This window comes from Euleptes europaea, chromosome 6 (assembly GCF_029931775.1).
Source record: "Euleptes europaea isolate rEulEur1 chromosome 6, rEulEur1.hap1, whole genome shotgun sequence".
NCBI classification, from domain to species: domain Eukaryota; kingdom Metazoa; phylum Chordata; class Lepidosauria; order Squamata; family Sphaerodactylidae; genus Euleptes; species Euleptes europaea.
In genome coordinates this window covers 69,949,645-69,971,348 of record NC_079317.1, presented here as the reverse complement: position 1 = coordinate 69,971,348, position 21,704 = coordinate 69,949,645, and the positions used below count along the sequence as shown (strand labels likewise).

At 39.2% G+C, this 21,704-nt stretch overlaps 1 protein-coding gene across 3 annotated transcripts in view; it reads right to left on the bottom strand.

Moving 5' to 3' along the window:
• SHANK2 (SH3 and multiple ankyrin repeat domains 2) overlaps positions 1–21,704 on the bottom strand; it is a 383,933-nt gene that overhangs the window by 29,141 nt on the left and 333,088 nt on the right. The window lies entirely within an intron of this gene.

Sequence of the window (21,704 nt, the reverse complement as noted above, 5' to 3'; positions counted from 1 at the left end):
AATTGGACTGTAACTAGATTATACAATTAGACTGTAACTAGATTACAATGTGCACGGCTGCTCTCTTTCTATTAATGTTTAAAATAAAACATTCTGTTAATCTAAGATCACATCTATTCAATCATTGCACCAGGAGTAAAACGCAACCCCATACTATAATAAATAGTCATTCATTCTGTCTTGGCCACACTTTCAATATCAACTTCTAGACCATGAAATCAGATTAGTTATATGTGCTACTGTGGCTGTCTTTAAAAACACCTATATATTAAAATTAAACAAAACATTCCTGCTAACCAGAGGGCTTTGCATATATGGCACATACAAATATATAAATGTTGTCTAATAGCTGGAAATGATGCCATAGCCTGCCAGTATCCTTTTTTTCTTTGTATTCAACAACTTGAGTCTTAAAGACATCATATAATCCCAATTTTCTTAAAATTAAGTACAAAATATCCACATTGCAAAAAAAAAAAAATGCTTTAGGAAGAAAGAAAATCTAGTTAAGTAATTACCAACTACATACAGCTGTCCCAATTTTCTACAGGCGTTTCCACCTGTGCAGAGTGTTGGAATTAGAGATCTGTTCTCAGTTCCTCACTGATGAACAGCATATTCATCCCCTAAGAGTGTGGTATGGAATGCAACATGGGTAAAAGGAAGTGGATTTCTAAGTAGCTCATCTAGTTAAATGCAGAGATGCATCCCAATCCAGAGCCTCATATATGCCACAGGTTACATCAGGGGCTTCTGCATGCATGGGCTCACCAGTTCACTTCAGTGGAGAGGGTATATTCACGCACGTATGGCACAGAGATACCTCCGCTACTGAAGTGAATGGAGAAGATCTTGCAGCTGGGGGAGAGTTGTGTGCTCTCATGCCCACAAAAAAAACCTGGATCAGTGCAATGGTTAAAGAAGAGGAACCACATAACTGCCATGGGAAAGACATTCTTTGTTATGGGGAAGGCTCAAGATAAGCTGATGATGCCATAGAACTGAACAATGTAAAAGACTGGCTCCCTACTAAACATCAGTATTTGCTTTCTATATTCTATATTTTTGCTAGCTTGCTATTAAAAATAGGAAATCTTGCACAAAATTTATACTCAATTTAGTAGTAATTCAAACTGTACTCCATACTATGACTCAAACTTTCTGATAAGGAGCAAAACATAAACCCCACTGATTTCATATTTGACTCTTGGATATGCTGGTGCATCTACCAGCAGAGGATTTCATCTTATGCCTCTTCAGCCCTGTGAATGATCACACAAAAAACCGTTTAGGTTCATTTGTGAAAAGATTTTGAACATGGATGTACTTGTTTTTCAATGTCTGTAAATAATGTAAAATTCCACATAGAAAAACCCATCACCTTTATAATTGAACAATCACACATAACTATATACCTAGTCAGACAATGAAAACTACAGGGAGAGAATGTAGAGGCTTTGACAGACACTTGAAAAAGGATGGACATATTCACTTAGAAGATGGTAAAAACCATGCATACCTCCAACTGTCGAGCTTGCAAGACACTACTGAAAGTCTGATCCCAGCACTGGATCTGACTACAATATCAGTTTGCAAGTTGGTTCTAACAAAATCTGATATTGATACCATATATCCGTTTATGGGCAACAATATAGTTTGTTGATTGCATAATCTTATCGCTGTCAGTTCCTTATTTCTCACTGCCTTATGGTTTCCCCCCATTCAAATAGTAGCTATTGTGTCCCTTTCCAATCATAGATTATACCTGATCAAGTTGGAACGGGGAGGGGGAAATGGGGCTTCACATGTTAGAACGAAGGGGCACCTCACCCGAGCAGAAATTTTACCAACCCTTCTGACCACATTGCTACATCCCTACCTATAGGCTTGCCACTTTTTACTGGTTTCAAAATCAGCATACAGAAGCAATATAATGGGATACATTAAAATCCCAATAAAGTAAATTTAGAAAACAAATCCTGTATGTCCAGTAATTGTTATATTACATATAAAGTCACTGGAGAATAATTCAATATTGTAGCAGCATTTTGATAAGTCCTGCAGTATTTGCCAAATTCTTAATATGCCCCCCCTCCCCGTTCCACCACACTTTTAAAGTGATATAATACAAATAAATACATTTTCACTATGTCGCAGAGCTGGGCTGAAAAGCCCTCTGGCCTTTTAACTGGATTCTATCTTTTTCCCTTTTCAAACATACACAAAGTAAGATTTAGGACTAATTTTCAAAGAGCTGTGCAACTCGTGTCTGCGTGGGAGTTTGAAAACCATGTTGGAAACTTAACAAAAACGGTCAAACTTGGACTTGTTTGTCAGGCGTGCTAGTTGACATTTCCCTCTTGCTTTTTAATACTATGTAATTTTGTACAAATGTGTTTTCTTGCAGCAGCGAGAATGACTCGTACATGCTTGGATTTGAAATGTATTTATTTATAAAAGGTATCTGTAACATGTTAAACAAACAAACAAACAAACAAAAATAAAACAGGCACAGATGGGGCGCAACTGGGACACAGGTGCAAAAGGCCACACCTGACAAGGGTGCGTTTGAGGATATGGTCAGGACAGCACACCCATGGGAGTGTTCTTAGTAAGAGTACATCTAGCTCGAGTTTGTCTAAGGACACACATTTCAACACAAATTGCGCCTGCAAAGTGCCTGCATCAGGGGTTAGCCCACACCAGCTGCATTTCATCATTAGCTCAGTCATTTAGCAAAAAGCAGCCACAAGCAAATCTTTCACTAAGGAGCACATTATGACTGGTTTGTACTGCAGCAAAATGCTTCCTGCTCCTATTTTGACCACCTCCAGTCTCAAAGTGGATGGGGAGAAAAGGGAAAGATGGTCCAGAGACATTTTAGGTAGGGATTTGATAAATATGCTTTCCTGACTCTTTAGGGAAGTTAGCTTACAGAAGGAGAACTGGGAAGTCAAACAGGGTACCATCCACTGTCCACTCAGTGGCTGAAAACATTAAGAAAACTTAGGCACTTGAGTTTTCTTCAGAGGAACAGCAATTTCAGCCAATGCTCCTTTCCCTCTGCAGATCACTATGTATTCTTGAGGGTCTGTTGACCCTCAGAATTTTAAAAAATTTTTTTAGGAAGATCAGTGGCTGCAGCAGGAGGGGGATATAGCCGAAATCACCACCACCCACCTTGAGAAAACTAAAGGACACATAAGTTTTCTTAACTGCTTGGCTGGATATAGGCCAGGATATCTCAACAATAATCTGGGATACCGTTCATGGAATCCAGTCTCTACTCCCTGCATGCATACAAATGTTTGCTTAATCCCACTGTATCAAACAACCCACAGAGGCAGTAGCAACAGGAATAAGAATTGTTTCCCATAGTGCACTGTTCATCTGCCTGGCGTGCTATGTTCACCACAGTTCCACCCTGACCACTCCAGCATCTGTAAATGAGGTGGTCTAAAGGGAGAGGAGAAGTTCATAACACTGTCAGTGCACAAATCATCTGTGATGCAAAGCTGCTTTTCAGACATTGTGGCACAGTACCCAACAGCACGTCATGACTCTTAAATTCTCAGGAGGTCTGGCTATAAGGAAGGTGATAACTTTGGCTTGTATAATTAATGTCTGAGATATTACTAGGGATAGTTTCTCCAATGAGTAAAACTTCCTTATGGCAGGGAATGAGTTATATACAATGAACACATTGCTATTTTCTGTCGTTCTTAAGCTCCAAACTCTCTCACAGGACAACAGTGTTACCTACGAAATTGCCAGTTCAACAAACAAATAAAGGTGCTTTGAAAAGTGTAGCTCATGTACCTAGATAGGTCATCTGGCACATTATTATACAGGTCACAAATGCTGAAATATCAGTCCAGGCATGTTGCATATTACACAACCCAGCCAAGATATGTTACTTCCATACAATGGGCTAGATATTAATCTGGTCAGACCCACAGAGGATAAGAATTATCATGATCCAAAAAGGCACTTACAGGCTAACCCCAACACCTCAGGCCAGCATGCCAGAAACACCAGGCAAAGACTGATTGAACACAATTTCTGAGGTGAATATTGCCAAGACCCATATACTTACCAAGGACTCCAGAATGCTTGCTCAGAGGGAATGAGGAGGATAATGGAAAAAGAAAACTCAAAAAACAGCTGCGTCCAGAAATGATTTGTATTTGTAAGAAAAGCAATGAATGTCTGGCACAGTGTAAAAAAATGCTCTCATGAAGCTAAAGTGAAAGAACAGAAGCAAATGTTCTTCAAATACCAGCAGCACACATTGTTAACAATGCAAATATAAACTACAAAATGTTAAGACTAATCTAGTCAGCCAGAATACAATGTTAGCCAAATGTAGAAATGGTCAAGTTCTGCCACTCATGGCCTTATGGCTAAGAATTAAAAGGACAGGCACATTTAAAAAAAAACCCTTAAACTCCTATCACTAGTGTGATAAATTATTTCTTCTTCCCTCCCCCCTTTGCCTGACGCATGGGCATGGGCAACGAGGCCCGTTCTGTTATGGCTCTCTGCATTCGGCCACTGCGACGAGGCACTGTGGCTTGGGGTGTTTCTTGAGAGTCATTCATCCCTTCATCCCCTGGTAAGTATCCAGTGGGCACTGCCACTGCATCCTCACCAGTCCATGTTGAGGCACTGGTTAACTCAACATGAGGGGTGGCTCTTTGGGATATACGTGTTTCAAGGACCTGAGTCCTTGGCTGTTTGAGGAAAGCTAAAATCTCAGACAGGTAGTTATGGATGGCTCTTGTGGATGTAGCCACAATGCCTAACTGCAATTCCATCCGGCCCATGGACTGGGACATGAGACCCATAGACTGTGCATGCTCCCTCTTGATATTTTCCAGCAGTTGCACAATCCTACTGTTGGTTTCCATCAATAACTTCTCCCCCTCTGTTAGCTGAGTCTGCCCTCTCCAACCCCGATCCCTAGGGACAGGCTGAACACCATGGTGCTCTTCGTTCATTTCATCATTTCCCTCCTCAGGAGAGTCACTTTCATATTGGGGAGTCCTACTGAGACATTGATCCCCTGGAGATTGTATATCCATTGTACACTGTGGAGTCCTCTCTGGCGTTGGAAATCCCTCAAAATCTTCCCCAAGATTGCTGTGCGTTTCAGATGATGACAATGGCCAAGGCCAGCTCTCTGTAGTTCTGGCTGGTGAGTCTTCATCAGAAGCTGGCACTGAGGATTCTTGCTCTTCTACGGGTGTGGATGGTGAGCTTCCTCTCTGGTGCCTGGGTTGTCCCGAAGATCCAGGAACCTCCCCATCTTGATCCCCAATGACATCTGGCAATCAAATAGAGGAGCAACAACCACTGTATCTGAGGCCAGGAAGATGGAGGAATCTACATACATTGGACAACACACAGAAAGAAGCCAGTTGGGAAACCAGAGTGTTTGTGTTTGGGCAAAGAGTAGGGCATACTAAAGTTTAGAGACTGAATAGGGCAGGTGGCAGGTGAAATTATTAACCATTTTATATAATGCACATCGTCCTGCACCCACAACACACACAACTGTGCTGGATCCCAAGGCATAACTTTCAATAAACCTTATTGTGATTGTGACAATAAATTTCTGTGAACCTATCAAAAAGCTCACCTATGCATTGTAGTGATGTCACAGTCAGAAATCTCTGTGATGAACTTTGGGTCAATTGTCCAAGCGACCTGAGCTTCCTGTGGTGTCAGATGTGCTCCACCACTGGCTTGTCTGGCAGCCCTTGAAGCACTGCTTGCTATCTTCTCTTTTGTCCGGCGTTTCATCTCACCCCTAAACCCCTTCCACAATCATTGCCACAAAATCTGTGTGACAGTCGGTCAAATTTATCCTGTGAACAATGTCTCTGACGTCTGTCCTATTTGTTACATTTATTTCCTTTCTGCTATTTCTCTCCCTCCCCCCTTCTGCTATTTCTAAATTGAAAGTAATTATACAGGAGAGCATTGTTCACCAGGATGCTTTTTTATTGTTTGAAGATAATCTTTGCCTTGTGCTTCCCCTGCTGACTTCTTGCCTGAGTACATTTAAGGGAAATATAAAACATGTGCTTCCCTATGTACAATGTAGTTTACAAAGAAAGGTTAAGTATTCAGAAGGGAATTTATCCACAAATGCGATTTAAGTACACAGCTAGACTCAAGCAATTGTACACCAGAACATTGAAAATTATATCATGCATGCAATTTCTAATTAGACTGTCATGTTCTGCACTCAAGAGGTTGGATCCAGACCAAATTTTCCAATGGCAGAATTGAACTTTCCTGCCTGCCCTCTCACTGCAGCCCACTGATCTCCATGAAATGCTGCTTCTGGGGGGATAAAGGAAGCTGAGGAATGACATGAGAGGGATCTGCAGCAGGAAGGGGGATTTGGTGGAAATGGTCAATTTAATCTGGATCCAACCCTATAGATTTCTGTAGCCTAATGAGGAATATGGAAAATCTTAAAATGGAAAAATTAAAAGAAGCCTTCTGCCTCTGAGACAATTTAGCCATTTGCATTTATCTGAAATGTCCACTGAAATGATGACGATAATCACTGCCTCAAGAAACCATATATCCCATTCTCAAGACGACATGTGTGAACAGCATTATCCTCATTAAGGCCATCTGTTCAACAACAATGAATACTACTTATCAGCCCTGGTGAACTGGTTAGTGTGGTTAATGATAGGAGACTTGCTTCTACTTTACTGAAACTCAAATGGCATTTGTATTTTGTTAGGTGTAACTCCTGCTCATTGACACACACCATATGCTGCTCTTATGAACTTCATTTGGAAATATGTACTTGCCCCAGAGGGACATGGGTGTATGTATGTGTTAGATTAAGAAGACCCTTTCTTTTTGGATTATTTCTTTATATAATAGCACATATTTTAAAGGGGGAGAGAAGGATGTTTCGGGTGATTCCCCAGGGCAATTATTTCCTCTCTGCTTTAAAGTCTAAATCTCATCATCATAAGCCCACCTAAAGTACATTGTACATTTCATGATCCAACATAGCTTAAAATTTAACCCCAATACTTATTATGCTGTGAGCATCAATACAATCTCTCCATCTAGTAATTAAAGTATTCACATTCAAAGTATTCTCATTTTGTTTGTGTCGGGCTAGACTGTCCAGTTGCATGTTTATGGAAAGTGAGGATGACATTGTAATTGTACAAAATGTATGGTTCTTATGAAAATGGATGTGGGGACAGAGTGGCATGAGAGCCTTTCGTCTTCACCTGCATGGACATTTTGAAGGGGACTTAATGAGGTGGTTTCAACATAATACCTGCTGCTCTGGAATTTTTATTAACTCTTTTGCTCCACCAGTACAACAAGAACTGTGACCAGTGATTTCCAATAAAAGTTATGGTGTAAGATCTTGAAATCCATTCTTCACAACTCTCTGCTAACATGCATATATATCTATATATCTGGGATCTATTTTAATTGTGATGAGTAAACAGCAATTTAAAAATTCCAACTGATTTTCCATTGGATAGGATGGCCAGCTAGTCACTTGTAAACAAAACAGCCCAAGAATTTTCCTGCCTCCTTCTCCTCATGGGTCTAGAAGATTTCATTAGGGTGTCACAAAACATTTATATTGAGGAAAAATGATTTTAAAGTGGTTATAATGTGAGAAAGAGTGAGAGATCTTCCACGTTGTTACGCTAATGCTCTCTCAATGTTTTTAATGTAATGCCTCCAGTCATATCCCAGCTCATATATGCCATAATTATGACGTTCTTACTGCTACATCACATTGAAATCATTATAGAGTATGAATTCCTATGAAAGGATAACCCTGGACAGGAAAATTAACTTCTGGTCCCAAGAACCGTGACTGGAGAATGGCTCCTCACAATACAGCTGTTGGCCACCCCTATTTTAGAGATGGGAACTTGTTATGCCATTGGTTATACAAAGGCAGACATATCCCATATATATGAAAATTTCCTTTTTCTGAGATGAGCATTCAGAATAGAACTCACCCAAAATAGTAAATAGTAGAACAGATAAAATAATAAAATAAAACCTAACCTGCCCCCAAATGATTTGTGAATGTTACTAGATGAGTAAAGTTTTAACACCCTATATGTACATTGTAAGCTCTGGAGTAATTATTTGTTATTCATATTTATGGTTCACCTGCCAGTAGCTTCTGAATCCAATTTCACAAATTTTAAATACAAGTTTCTTGTTCAGAAACAGCTTGACTGTTTGCTGTAACATGTTCCTGAATACTTTCAGTTTCTTAAGCAGACAAGATACAATATTATCTGGCATGGGTGGCCAATGACACAGATAACAAATACAGTAAACATATTGTTCGCAAAAAATCAATGGACTTAAAAGCATTTTCTACTACTGTTGAATACTTCTGAATCATGAATACATTCTAAGATGTTGGAATGGATTTATTAGACCTGCTATTAGCCAAAGGGGCTAAATCAAGAGGTAACATTATTGATAACAAAAAGTTCAACAGTCTCCAATTTCCAGTCTTTATTTCATATTAACATGGGGCATGGGGGAAACAAAAATAATACAGTAGGCATGACCTTAAAAGTGATTTTCATTCAATCCATAGTAGCCAGGGCAACTTGGGACAATGGTAGACATCACTGTGTAGAGTCCTTTTCTTACTTTTTATAGGCTGACCTGATCAAATTCAGGACTGGAACTGGTTAAGATGATGACACCAGCTGCCATGTTGGTGGTGTGGAAAAAGTGTATTTGGTAGAATGAAGGCAATGGAAATTTGGTATGCCTAGACACTGTGCAGCTCAACATCAGGGCTGGATGGTTTGTTCCACTGGACAATTTCTCTTCTGAGTTAGGTACCTCAGTCTCGTGTCCTTGCCAAGAGGATAATTGGCTTTGTACCAGGAGCATAAAAGCATGGTAAACTACAGGGGTCCCATGTCAATAAAAATAGATTATGTTAATTAAAATTTAGTTTCACTACAACACTGACACGTGGCCATGATCTATGAGGTGTCAAATGAGAAGAGATTATGGAATAACTTATGCCTAGTGCAGATACAGCACTGCTGGTCTCTTCATCATGGGCAGTGCTAGCAGAGATCATTATTATTATTTACTGGTGGTAATAATAATAATAATAATAAAATCAGTTGCCTTTAGGGAAATCTGAAGTAATTATAACAGACAATATAAAAAAATTATTATCAATGCAAAATCAAAACATAGCATTCGAAACTGAATTAAAACATTAAACAAGGAAAGCAAAACAGACGTCACACTAAAATACAGTTATAACCATTATGGAAAGAGGAAGAATTCATGCCAAAAACAAGAGAGAGGTTGAGGAGTGCATAGGCTCGTGGTTCACCCCTCAATCTCTTACCTATGGTTAAGAGATCAGCAACATTATATCTATACTGGGCCTCTGATCCCCATCTCCCTTATTATCGCCACTTGAATAATCATTATCTTTTCCACTGGGTACAAATACAGTGGTATGTTTCTGGATACACCCTGTCTTGGAAGGTCATATGAATTTATGGTTTTATAAAGTATTGGCTCATCAATATTTCATGGTTTCAGTTTCTTCTGGAATGCTCATCAGAGTTCTCAAATATAAAGATGTATTCAAGGGAAAAGACAAGTCTATGCCAAGGACCTGGTAGTTTAGGATCCACTGCTCTTTTAGTTTTCATCCCATAAGTTTTTTTAAAATTCAAAACAAAAAACCCAGACAGTGATTTTTGGTTTCTTTTAATCCAGTCTAATTATGCAATTTTATTTGAAAACCAAGTGGAATGTTAAAGGGGCATGTGCAAAGCGGCAGTGTAAGAATTCACATAATCCTCTCCTCTCTGTGATCAGATGCATCCTTTATTTCTCTGATGGCGTATACATCTGGACATGGTGTGTTGACACCTTCGTAGGCATGATGCACTCTCGTGCCTTTTCTGATGTGGTGGTCTGCATCAAAAGTTGTTACTTCTTCTGGCAAGCAGAATGATAGCTTGACATATCCTTTGTACGACTGTTCACTATCTGTAGTTTGATCATTCCCTGCTCTGCTGAATAATTTGTCTGTTCTGGACGTCCTGGACAGGATGTCTGTCAAACGTTGTCAAAAGTCAGAACTACACCAGCTCCACAGATGTGCTGCTGGCTCCATGCATCATGAAAATAATTACCTTCACATGGCTATAGTGCCTTGAGTTTGTCAGTAAATGCAGGACACAATATTCAATTTATTCTGGGATTTAAATAGCAAACAGCAAGGATAACCTAGTTGTTGAAATCATAAAGTATAGACTATGGGTATAGTCTATACTATAGGGTATAGACTATGGTGTACTTTTCATAGTAATCAGAAACTGTTGCTAAAGGAAAAGTACTTAATTGGATTCACTGAGAATACTTGAGTTTTACGCCCAGGTAGAGTCTTACCTGTCACTTGTATTGGAACCTCATCCCTAACCCCAAGGTGTGATGCTCTCAGAAGGGTCATCCTTTTGAGATTCCACCAGACTTTTCATTTCCACTACTGAATCACTTTCTTTTCCTTATATATTCTTCCCCTCCCATCTGAATAGTAGGAGGAATGTATCTTCTTGCTGCCAGTTATGTAGATTATTCTTTGGGCACAACAAATGTTGTTAGAAACAAAACAGCTCTTGCAGCACACTTGAGGAACTTCTTGGAGCCTGAAACTGCTCCTCAGCAGCTGGACCCCTTCTTGTTGCTTAAGACAGATAAAAGTTTCTAAATACCTAGAACAGATACAGACAGAAACTGTGCCAGAACTGGTAAGTTGTACAAAATTGGGTGCAATGCCCATTGTACTTCCATGTTGTAGCTTATCCAGATTGTCATCTTCATAAATGAACTATATTCACTAATCTGCATGTGCATTTTCACATTCTTTCCCCAGTGCACTTACTTAGTGTGCTGTAGACATGTTTTACATATAGAAAACCTGGACCTCTGAGGTTTGCTGAACACATAATATAAAGTTTTGTTTAACTCCTTCACAACATAAAGTTCTATACAAATCCCACCACATAAGCATAAAAATCAGTCTGCTGAAGTAAACTGTGTGATTCAGCAATTGGGTTCTAGATCTCATATCAGAACAAGACTGCAGAATCCAAAACAGATTTTCTCAATGTTTCTTAATATTTTCTCAATTTGGCATAGTAAAGTTATTCAGCATAGTAAAAGGAATAAACTCATAAAATATTTCATGGTATCTACTATTTGCCAGGAATAAGCAACAACTTAATACACATATACACACTACCATCAACAAAGTACTAAATTATGCCATAATTTCAGAAAACAGGTTCACACTTAAAAGTAATCTAAAATTCTGTGCATATGTAGTTATCTATGACTTTTTGAAAAACACTGTCAATTTCCTCTATAGACAGACATTTCAGTGATAAAGCAGTATGCAAAAACATTCATTTCACTTCATCCCACAATAATCAAGCCATTTTTCAACAGAGAAATGGGAGGAAGTGAACGGTGAGACAAGGGAAGAACGGATTGGGTACATAGTGAAGAAACGCGAGCCCTGTTCAAACTTCATTGATTTCACCTGTGAAGACTTAACTTTCCCTATGAAAGCAAAGGGAAACATCATTTTTCCTGTTTCTACTCATGATGTTTCAATGAGTTTAAATGTACGACGGTTCCGATATTTTTCTTATTTCTTGTAAAGGAATAGGAAAAATAAAGATCTCTTCCACAACACTGAAATAATTTATTCAAAGACATTGACAGTGCCATCCTAAACAGAGTTATATCCTTCCAGATCCACTAAAATCAATGGTTTTAGAATGATGTAACTCTGTTAGGATAGAATTAATTAGGATAGAACTGGTCCCCAAAGGGTACTTGTAATGTTTCAAACTTTTGACTAATCTTTTCACTCTGAAATGACTATGTCTGTGATCCAAAGGGTATATGTCCCTAAATTCATCCACCTGCATGCAGTGTAATGCTGATTTCTGCTTCCAGATGAGGTCCATGCAGTGTGTGGGATTGCTGACTGGCAGGTCACCTAGACCTCCTAAAAGGCTTTTCAGAGAATGCAAATGGCTGCTGCAGGGACAGGAAACACAAAATATTCTGGAGCACGCAAGGTAGCAACTTAGCAGTTCTTTAGATCTCACTCCAAACACCGGGTATAGTTCAATGCCGCTCATGTTTAGAACATTGTGCATGCTTTTTAATTAAAGCTTAAAAGTAAGTCACTCACTTTCACTTTGCTGACATCTTTAGTTGCCTTTGGCTATTAAAAATAACTTGTCAAAGTAAAGCAATCTATTATCATGTAATTCACTTAAGAGGTAGTTTTAATAGGCATGGCAACACAGGGATATCCAAATTCTTGAAGGATGGCATATGTAAATCACTTTAACTAAGGCAGTGTTTTGCTGTCCAATATGCTTCTTTCTAAATCTGTTTTCAAATATTATTTTAGATTGTAGATTCATATTCAAGTTTAATTCTAAATCCAATGTATGACACAAAATCTAAACACAGCACAGTAGGCATACATGTGCGGCAGCTCTTAAACAGAAGACTTATATCAAGCTGTAAGTTTAAAATGCAAAGCAGGCATTTTATAGCCTGATCCATTACCCAATAAAGCTCAAGTGCTTGGATTTCAGCCCATATGGTTCCACTGATGAATCAAAAAGACTTAAATCAGCTTAAAATCAAGTGTTTTATTTTTGGTGGATTTTGAGTCAGGCAGTTAATCACATTTACTCAGCCATAACCATTGATGCTAATTAGGTTCGGGACTTACTTGACTAATTTTCTAACATGTTTATGTTAAAACAGATTATGTGAGAATTCTTTTGCTTTACAGGGCATTTTAGACACAAAACACAGATTCTCTCCCCGTGTGAAATGTAAATGTGTTTAAACATGTTTAATCTGCAGTGAATTTGGACCAGGAGTGGTCTGTAAAGTCCAAATGACCCACAAGGAAGCTAAGTCAAGCAGCCCTTCTGCTGCGAGCCAGAACTGCAGGAGCCACTCAGTGGAAACATAGTTTTGTTTGCTCCTGAGTGCTGGGGCCTGCAAGGCAGCAATCTATTGGGAATATTCCCCATATGTGAAATGGCCAGCCTTCCACTGGTCTGGGTTTTAGCCCTGAGAAATGTTTAGATGAAAAACATTCTCAGGAGGACAAACTTATGGAATAAGGATCTAAAATTTATTTTCCCCCTCCAGCTTCCAAATACCATTGCTGAGGCCATGAGAGGGTGAGGAAGTAGCAGTGAAGCACTTGTCTACTATGCCTAGATTAGGGTTGCCAACCTCCAGGTGGTGGCTGGAGATCTCCCGCTATTACAACTGATCTCCAGGCAATAGATATCAGTTCCCCTGGAGAAAATGGCAGCTTTGGCAATTGGACTATATGGCAATGAAGTCCCTCCCCTCTCCAAACCCCACCCTCCTCAGACTCCACCCCCAAAATCTCCAGGTATTTCCCAACCCAGAGCTGGCAACCCTAGCCTAGATTCAGCTCCAATTATGAAGAGTGCTCTTATTTGCTCTTGTATGTTAACATATATTTTAAGATTTTTAAAAAAATCATTTTACCTTTTAATGTAAATCATTTTGAAGATGATTGTGTGGAATATTAATACAATAAACTAGCAAGCAGAAAATCATCTAAGTACGGAACAATAAATGAAGGTATAATTTGGACTTCAAGCTAACCCATGTTTGTCTGATATACAAAAGCAGGCAGGCAGCTTTAACCCATGGTTTACCTGTACACTTGGAAACTCAAACCATGGTTTGGGTTCTAAACTATGGGCTGGCACAAAACATACTGTTTGGTGCGATGTCTACACTGAGCTGAACTATAGTGCCACTCAAATTCAGAATACACTGTAAATTATTCAAACATAAAGTAGATGACAATTTCAGCATTATGTTAAAACACCTTTATGCTATAGCTTCTTTTTAAAAGAACTGGAAATAAATGAATGCATGCATTCTGTGATTCTATGAGATAAAGAAATGAGCGGCTTCTAACCATAGGCTTTTTGCTGATGAAAGGTCAGTTCTGATGATGGGGAGGCCAATTTCAATTGATCCCTTGAACCTTTGAGGCGGCATTTTTTGGGGGGTGGGGGTGCTACAATGAGAGGGGGAAGACAGCAGAGTCCCATCCTGGAAGCTATATTCTGATTCTAGCTCTTATGGGAAATGAACCAGTATTGATAAATACTAACACTAAACACCAATGCTGAAACAATGGGTTGGTTCCAAAGGTCCACCTCCTCCTTCCTACTGCAGCTCACGATGCCCCAAAAATATTGATGCTGAGAGCTAGGGAACTCTCTGGAACAGTATGGAGGACAATGTGGAGTTTGTATTAGGAGGGGGGAAATCAACAAAATTATCTATCTCATTTTTTTTAATCCTATCTTCCTTTGAGGAGCACAAGATTGTGTATATGATTCTCCCCTCCTCCTTTTTATCTTCTCAACTGATGATGTAGGTTGCACTGAGAAGTTGTGACTGCCCCACAATGACACAGTGAGCTTCATGGTGTAGTGAGGATTTGAACCTAGGTCTCCCCAACATTCTAACCACTATGCCAATGGTTCTCTGTATTTCCCCACTTCTGCTAGCAAAAGTATCTTTCTGTTAGCCCCAACAGATTTATCAAACCTGCATGCTACCCTCTTAAACACTTACTGATATCACCACATGACTCATAAAATTATTTGGGATACCTGCAAATTAAAAAGGGCTCTAGCAATTACCAGGTGTATTTGAGTAATGTAGTTTCACTCCAGTGCATATTCACATATTAGTAAAATATCATACAGTTAAAAGACTGAAACTGACAGATACTCTTTTTGGCATGCTAGATAATCCAATTTTTTCTTTTTAAAAAACCAAAACATTTTAGCTAAGACTTGAGATAGCTTTAGGGCCCCTTGAGTTGGATTAACACATTTCATCACTTGACACTAGTTAGAACACTATCCAGTAGTTCCTGCATCCTCTGATGGCCAAATTTAACAAGGGAATGTTTGAAATTACTTCCTTTCGATTCCACTTTACTGGTGACTTTTAGGAGCATGTTGTCCCAAGATTTCAATTGTTCTTTTCTGTTACAGGTCTTCTGATTTCTGAACTAAAGGAAACTTCACAATAAATAAGTTAATTACCATTTTTAACCTGAGAACAGTAAAACAAAGTTGTGATAAAATAACATCTTGTTTTCTCTTGCTAGATTATACATCCCATTAGCTGTCTACTGCAAAATGCATCCCAGAGGTAGATGAAAAAAATTAAGAAAATAATGTGATGTGTGGATATACCTTCAGATGAGCCATACATATGTAGGTTCATAATGCAAGAAATATTTTGCACAGCATAAGGAATAGTTATTTTACAAACAAAATATTTGTTTCAAGAAATATGGTAAAAGGAAACGAGCAAAATGAAAATAGGATGGGCGAGGATTAGGAAATATATTTTTCCATTCTGAAATCAAGATGGTTTTGGAAAAAATCCACAGGCAGCAGCAAAACATGCTGCATTTCAAAGAGTGCACAAAGAGGTGGCATTTGGAAGTGGTGTGTCAGGTTTTCAAACAGTGCCATTAAATCATAATCATTTATTTAAAATATGTATAACCTGCCTTTCCATTGCAAAAGATTCCACGGTAGCTTACAAATTAAGCCTACTAAAATGAATAAAAACACAATTAAAAAAAAAAGAAACCAGTTAAAGAGAATCAGTTATGTTAACCAATAATCCAATCACCACTAAAACAGAAGACAAGAATGAAGAAATTTTGGTCCCCAAAGCCTTCTTAAACACCCAGATTTTCACTGCTCAATTAAAAGGGAGTGGGGAGGTGAGAGACTTCTGGGGGGGGGGCATTCCTTAGGTATGGTGGCACAGCTGAAAAGGCTCTGTCAACCTGCCACATAAGATCTCAACCTGCCACATAAGGCAGCAGAGAGACACAGAGCAAGGGATCGGTTGTTAGGCTCATACAGAAGTTACGTACAACAGGAGGCAATCTCCAAAATATCCTGGCTCCAGACCATTTAAAGTGTCAAACACAAGCACTTCAAAAACTGGGCCCAGAAACAAATAAACATTAAAGGAGGCTAATTCTACGGTACTTTAAATGACTTACAATACTGGGAAAGCAAATAAAACAACCCACAAGCTGCTGAGAGATATTTATTTTAACATTTTCATCAGAAATGAACATGGAATTATTAACAAAATAATATGAGATGGTAGGAACAGGGGAGAATGCTGCTCATCTCCCTGGTACCTGAAAGAGAGAAAGGTGTCAAAAGCTTCAAAAATGCATTCCTTATGCAGCCTATATTTTTAAAAAATGCATTGTATTGACTGAGCTACTTCTTTTTGAGCCAACAATTCCAGGAGTTCCTGCTCAAAAATGGCCACAGAAATATGACCCTGTTGAACACTTACGATTCCATGGCTTTATTTTCTCCTGCAAGGCTTCTTCACTTGGATGTCAAAGTCATCCTCAATTACTGTTCTGCAGTGAAGAAAGACAACTAAGTACTTTACATGTAGGGATAAGTCTAACTTTTATCAAATGAATACCTGGATCATGATAAACAGCAACAACAATGCCATCACAGAAGCCCGAAAAGCCCATGGATATTCACTACTGCTAACATTTCAACAGCATTCCTGATTTTCATCACCCAATTCTGAAAATTTTGTATTTTCCCGAGACCCTTGGCCCCTGTACCTAAATTTTTTTGAGGTAGAGTAGGAATTTCTCAGATAGTATTATACATATTTAAAGTTTTCTTCCCACAACAGGTCTCTCATGGTTGACAGTTAACATTCTTATAGGTTAGAAAAATGAGGGGAATGTTTATTTGTTATGCCCATATAAATCTTGCTTCAGCATTTTATAATCCTTTAAATAAATTACTAAGAGAGGGCAGAACAGTAACCTATGTAAAATTTCAATAATCATGTGCTCTGTACACCTCCAGCAAAATTTAATATTTCATATTCTAGCAAAGCTGAAATGTGTGAACCTAACTTTAGAAGTATCATTTGGTGTCACCAATCCGTACTTACTTACACAAATATCCTTCAGATTTTCCTTGTTAAACCAGTAGCTTCAGTATTTATCCATATCGTCCACTGTAAGATATGTGATGACTTGAAGACTTCCATGCAAAACCTTGTGACATTATCCACAGATGTGAAGGCGTAAGCTCTATAGAACGGGTACTGTATTCATTATTCCTGTTCTGCAAACTCTGCCATCTATTCCACAGGGTTGAAATAATAGGAACTGCCTTGTACAGTCTTTTAAAATATGAAGTAACAGGTTAGTCCCAGATATGTTTAAAAGTTCTGGATTTACTTTATGGGTTCATTATTCCAAATGCAATTATTTCACAATATTTTTCATTGAAACAATGGGCATTGCAAATGGTATGTTCTATGAATGTTATCTCTTTTGAATGCCACCAGTTACTTCCAAAAATAGCATTATCGGACATTCTTCTGTTTGGTGCATCACACCTCTTTATATAAAACTGATTCATAATCCAATATTTATGCATAAGTGATACCTTAACCACTATTGTTGAATTAACTGTTATATCCCCAAGGGTAAGATGAACAAAAACACAGAGAGGCTTTAATCTGAATCAGTCAAAAACATTCCTGTTTTAGACATTAAAATCTTTGGCTGTAGCTAATCCAGATTTTTAAAATGATGATGCACATTCATCTTTAGTCTATCTGTCTGTCTGTCTGTCTGTCTGTCTGTCTGTCTGTCTGTCTGTCTGTCTGTCTGTCTATCTATCTATCTATCTATCTATCTATCTATCTATCTATCTATCTATCTATCTATCTATCTTTATCCCACAATTCTGGCAAGAAGCTCCCAGTTCTCCCCTGCCCTTCATGATAGTCCCAGGAGATAAATGAGGCTTAGAGAGTGTGATCGACTGATGAACATCCAATGATTTGAGTAAGGATTTGAACCTGGATCTCGTCACTCCTAGTCTAGTACTATACCACACTAGTCATCAGACTTTCATACCTATTCACATCAGCTCAAGGAATTAATCAACTTTTAAAGTTTCAATTATGGCTCCAAGAAACCCGACTTTATGTAATAAAGCAAATTATTTGCTACAATACAGTTTGGTATCAATATAATGATGGTAGAAATCAAAATATAAATAAATTATAGTATTATGAAAATTCACAAAAGCAAAAGTCAGATAGTTACTGAATTCAAGTGTAATCGCTCACTGGCCCAGAAAATTCATTTTATGAATCTGTACATGAATTAGACTATTTGGGCATTTTTCCATCAAGATTTTAGAACTATTTCACTTGAACATTCTAGTAGCATCACTATGATTACATCACTACCTGTTTAGCTTTTTGGACTCGGGGGTGATTCTATGTGGACATTCTATTAAAACCTACCCTGATTTAAAACAAAAACAAAGACCTTATTTCAAGTAACATGGAGTTAATCATTCATTTTGAGGGAAGAACCCTATCTACACATGCATTTGTTTGTGAATGCAAACTAGCTCATCAATGTCAATGAATAAGGAAGAGCTGTACATTGGGAAACTCCAGTGGATTAAAACCTTTCTAGACCTCAGACCCACTATTAATCCCAGATGGCAGCATGGGATGTAGTGAACGTAGGGTTGCCAATTGCCCGCCAATGAATGGGGCTTCTTGGTGTTTTTCAGCTGACTGGCAGGCAGAAGCAGGCCAGCTGAGGGGAGGGAGGTGTCCCACAAATGCATGGCACAATAACGTCACTTCCGAGTTTACCTTGGAAGCGGCAGCATCGCGACAGGGATGCTCTAGCACTCTCTGCCCAAAACTCTATGGCAGGGGTGTCAAACATAAGGCCCCGGGGCCAAATCCGGCCCCTTGAGCGCTCTTATCTGGCCCGCGAGGCACCCGAGGCAGCCATCCCCTCCAGTCCCTATCTGGGTTAGCAAGGCCTGGCCTGGCCCGACCTAGTGACATTTATGTCATATCTGGCCCTTGTAACAAATGAGTTCAACATCCCTGCTCTATGGTTTCCATAGAATTTTTGGAAGAATGTGCTAGAGCGTCCTGCACGATGCCGGTGCTTTTGCGGTAAACCTGGAAGTGACATCATGGAACACCCATCCCACCCCCACGAAGCTCCCGCTGGCAGCAAGGTGGACCTGGCAACCTTAAGTAAGCTGCAAACACAGGGCAGGAAGTCATATGACATCCCAGTCATGTGCCAAGAGAAGAAGGACCCTCTCTGGGCACTGAGTCTGCCTGTACTAAAAAGGAGTCTTTTTCACTGTTGAGTGGCCATCCGGCTGTTCTTCTCAGTATGTATGCATAGAGAGGCAGGAGCCATGAAACCTCTGTATACACTACCAGCAAGCCCTTCCAAAAAGCAACAAAAAGTGCCAGCTTTAAAGAAGCTTATGATCTAGATGACAGAGTTTTGCCGGCCACCTGTGGCTCCTGTTTCATGGGTGGAAGACCACTGATGTAGAGGACCTACTATGACAACAAATAATTCCTGGTTCAGAGAAAGGTGTATAAGCATTGTTATATAGGCATATGTCAGTATGCAATTTATTCCCTCCAAACTGTGTGAGTGACACAAGACTCAAATGTTTCACTTGAATTATAGTGAAGTGCTTGATTTTCAGGGTTTTCCCCCCAGTACTGTTCTGGAGCACAGTGTAGAGCAGTACTCCTTGGGCTTAGATCATGGCTGTCTTAACGCAGTTGCCTGGGGGCCCAAAAGAGCATAGGGGCCCCATGCTAATCTATGTATGTCATGACTTGCTGTCAATGAATAAATAAATACCAAACTATAAATATTTGTTATTGGAAAATGCATATTTAGCATGTGCTTTACTAAAGATAATGAACAATATTAATGTTAATTTGGGTTTGGATTAAGAATAAATACTGTAGTAATGTAAGAAAGGCTTTCACTCATGTGTATGGAAAATGGCATCCTGAAGACGACCATTGACTTCAAGCCAATTATAAAGCAATTCTTAGCAAAGAAATTTCGCAAATGCTTGTGTGGAACACTTGATTAATAATAAATAATTCATAGTAATTTCATACTGCGCCATCTCTGTCTGTATGGTTTATCAATTGAGTTGAAATTTGTTGACATTTTTGTGTCTTTCAAGGCTCATGTTGTATTGCTCAAACATTTGTGTTGATTAGTCTTAAAAATGTTTAAATACTGAATTTGTTGGAAGTACCAATAAATATATCTTTAATTTTATCGACCATTGACATTTTTATTCCTGTGAGTGGTTGTGTAGGTAGGGGCCCCAGTGCAGTGCTTTGCCCAGGGCGGGTGGGGGGCGGGGGCTGGGCGGTATAATGCTGTTAAGACAGCCCTGGCCTAGATAATTCACTTAACTATAGCTACTATAAAAGAGTGCTACTGTAACTCAGATCAACTTATTAAGTTACAGGCTGCCCTGTGTGCATGCCTTAATTCCCTAAAATATTGTCAGCCAAAGGAACAAAGCCTCTTTCTAGCCTGACATTGTGTTTTTAAAAACTGACGGCATGTGGGTAGGGTAATGACGATGAAGGGAAAATATCAGCATAAAAAGTAGTACTACTGTTTGAGTTTTGAGAGGCCATAAGTTTAATAAATGCCATGTTCTGATTTTAATTTCTTAAAGACCTCTGTATATACATGGGATTCCTTTCAAAAAAGGGCCTCAGTCACCTTAATGTAGGACAAAGGTCCCCAAGCCTTTTGAGCTTGTCGACACCTTTGGAGTTCTGACACAGATTGGTGGGCACAACCACAAAAAAGCTGCCACACTAGATGGAGCCACATATACATGGGAAGCCCAAGTGCTGAGGACAAGAGGGGTAATTGAAAATACACCGGGAAAGAAGAGTGATAGAGTCAAACAAAACCCTGTGGTGGCAGCTGCCACTGAAACAATGTTATTTGTAGGTGATCAGATAGGGTTGCCAACCTCCGGGTGGTTGCTGGAGATCTCTTGCTATTACAACTGATCTCTAGGTGACAGAGATCAGTTCACCTGAAGAAAAGGTGGAGTCTATGGTATTATACCCCATTGAAGTCCCTCCTTTCCCCAAACCCTCCTTCCTCAGACTCCACCCTCAAAATCTCCAGGTATTTCCCAACCCAGAGCTGGCAAACCTAGTGATGAGATCTTCAGTGGCCAATCAGAAGGCCTGCGGGGCTAGAGCCTGACCCACTTTCTAAAAAAACTTGGTGGACACCAAGAAACGTGTCAGCAGGTGCCATGATGCTCATGGGTACCATGTTGGGGAGCCCTGATGTAGAGTATTCTATATAATCGATAGCAGCAGGGACAATCTCACAGAACTGAAAGGGATCACCCCTGTCTATTCATAATTCCATGCAAAACACTGCAGAGCTTTAACATGAGGACTATTTTATATTGTGGAAGGCTTGCTTTAAACATAGCAGAAAATTTTGTTTTAAAGGCTATACGCATGTATGGACTAATTACCTGGCATACATAAACATTTTTTTACAACAAAGCATACATCTTTCAAAAACATTTGTTAGTTCTCACAGATGCTGGAGCTTTAGAGTGCGCACACTACATGTAAAC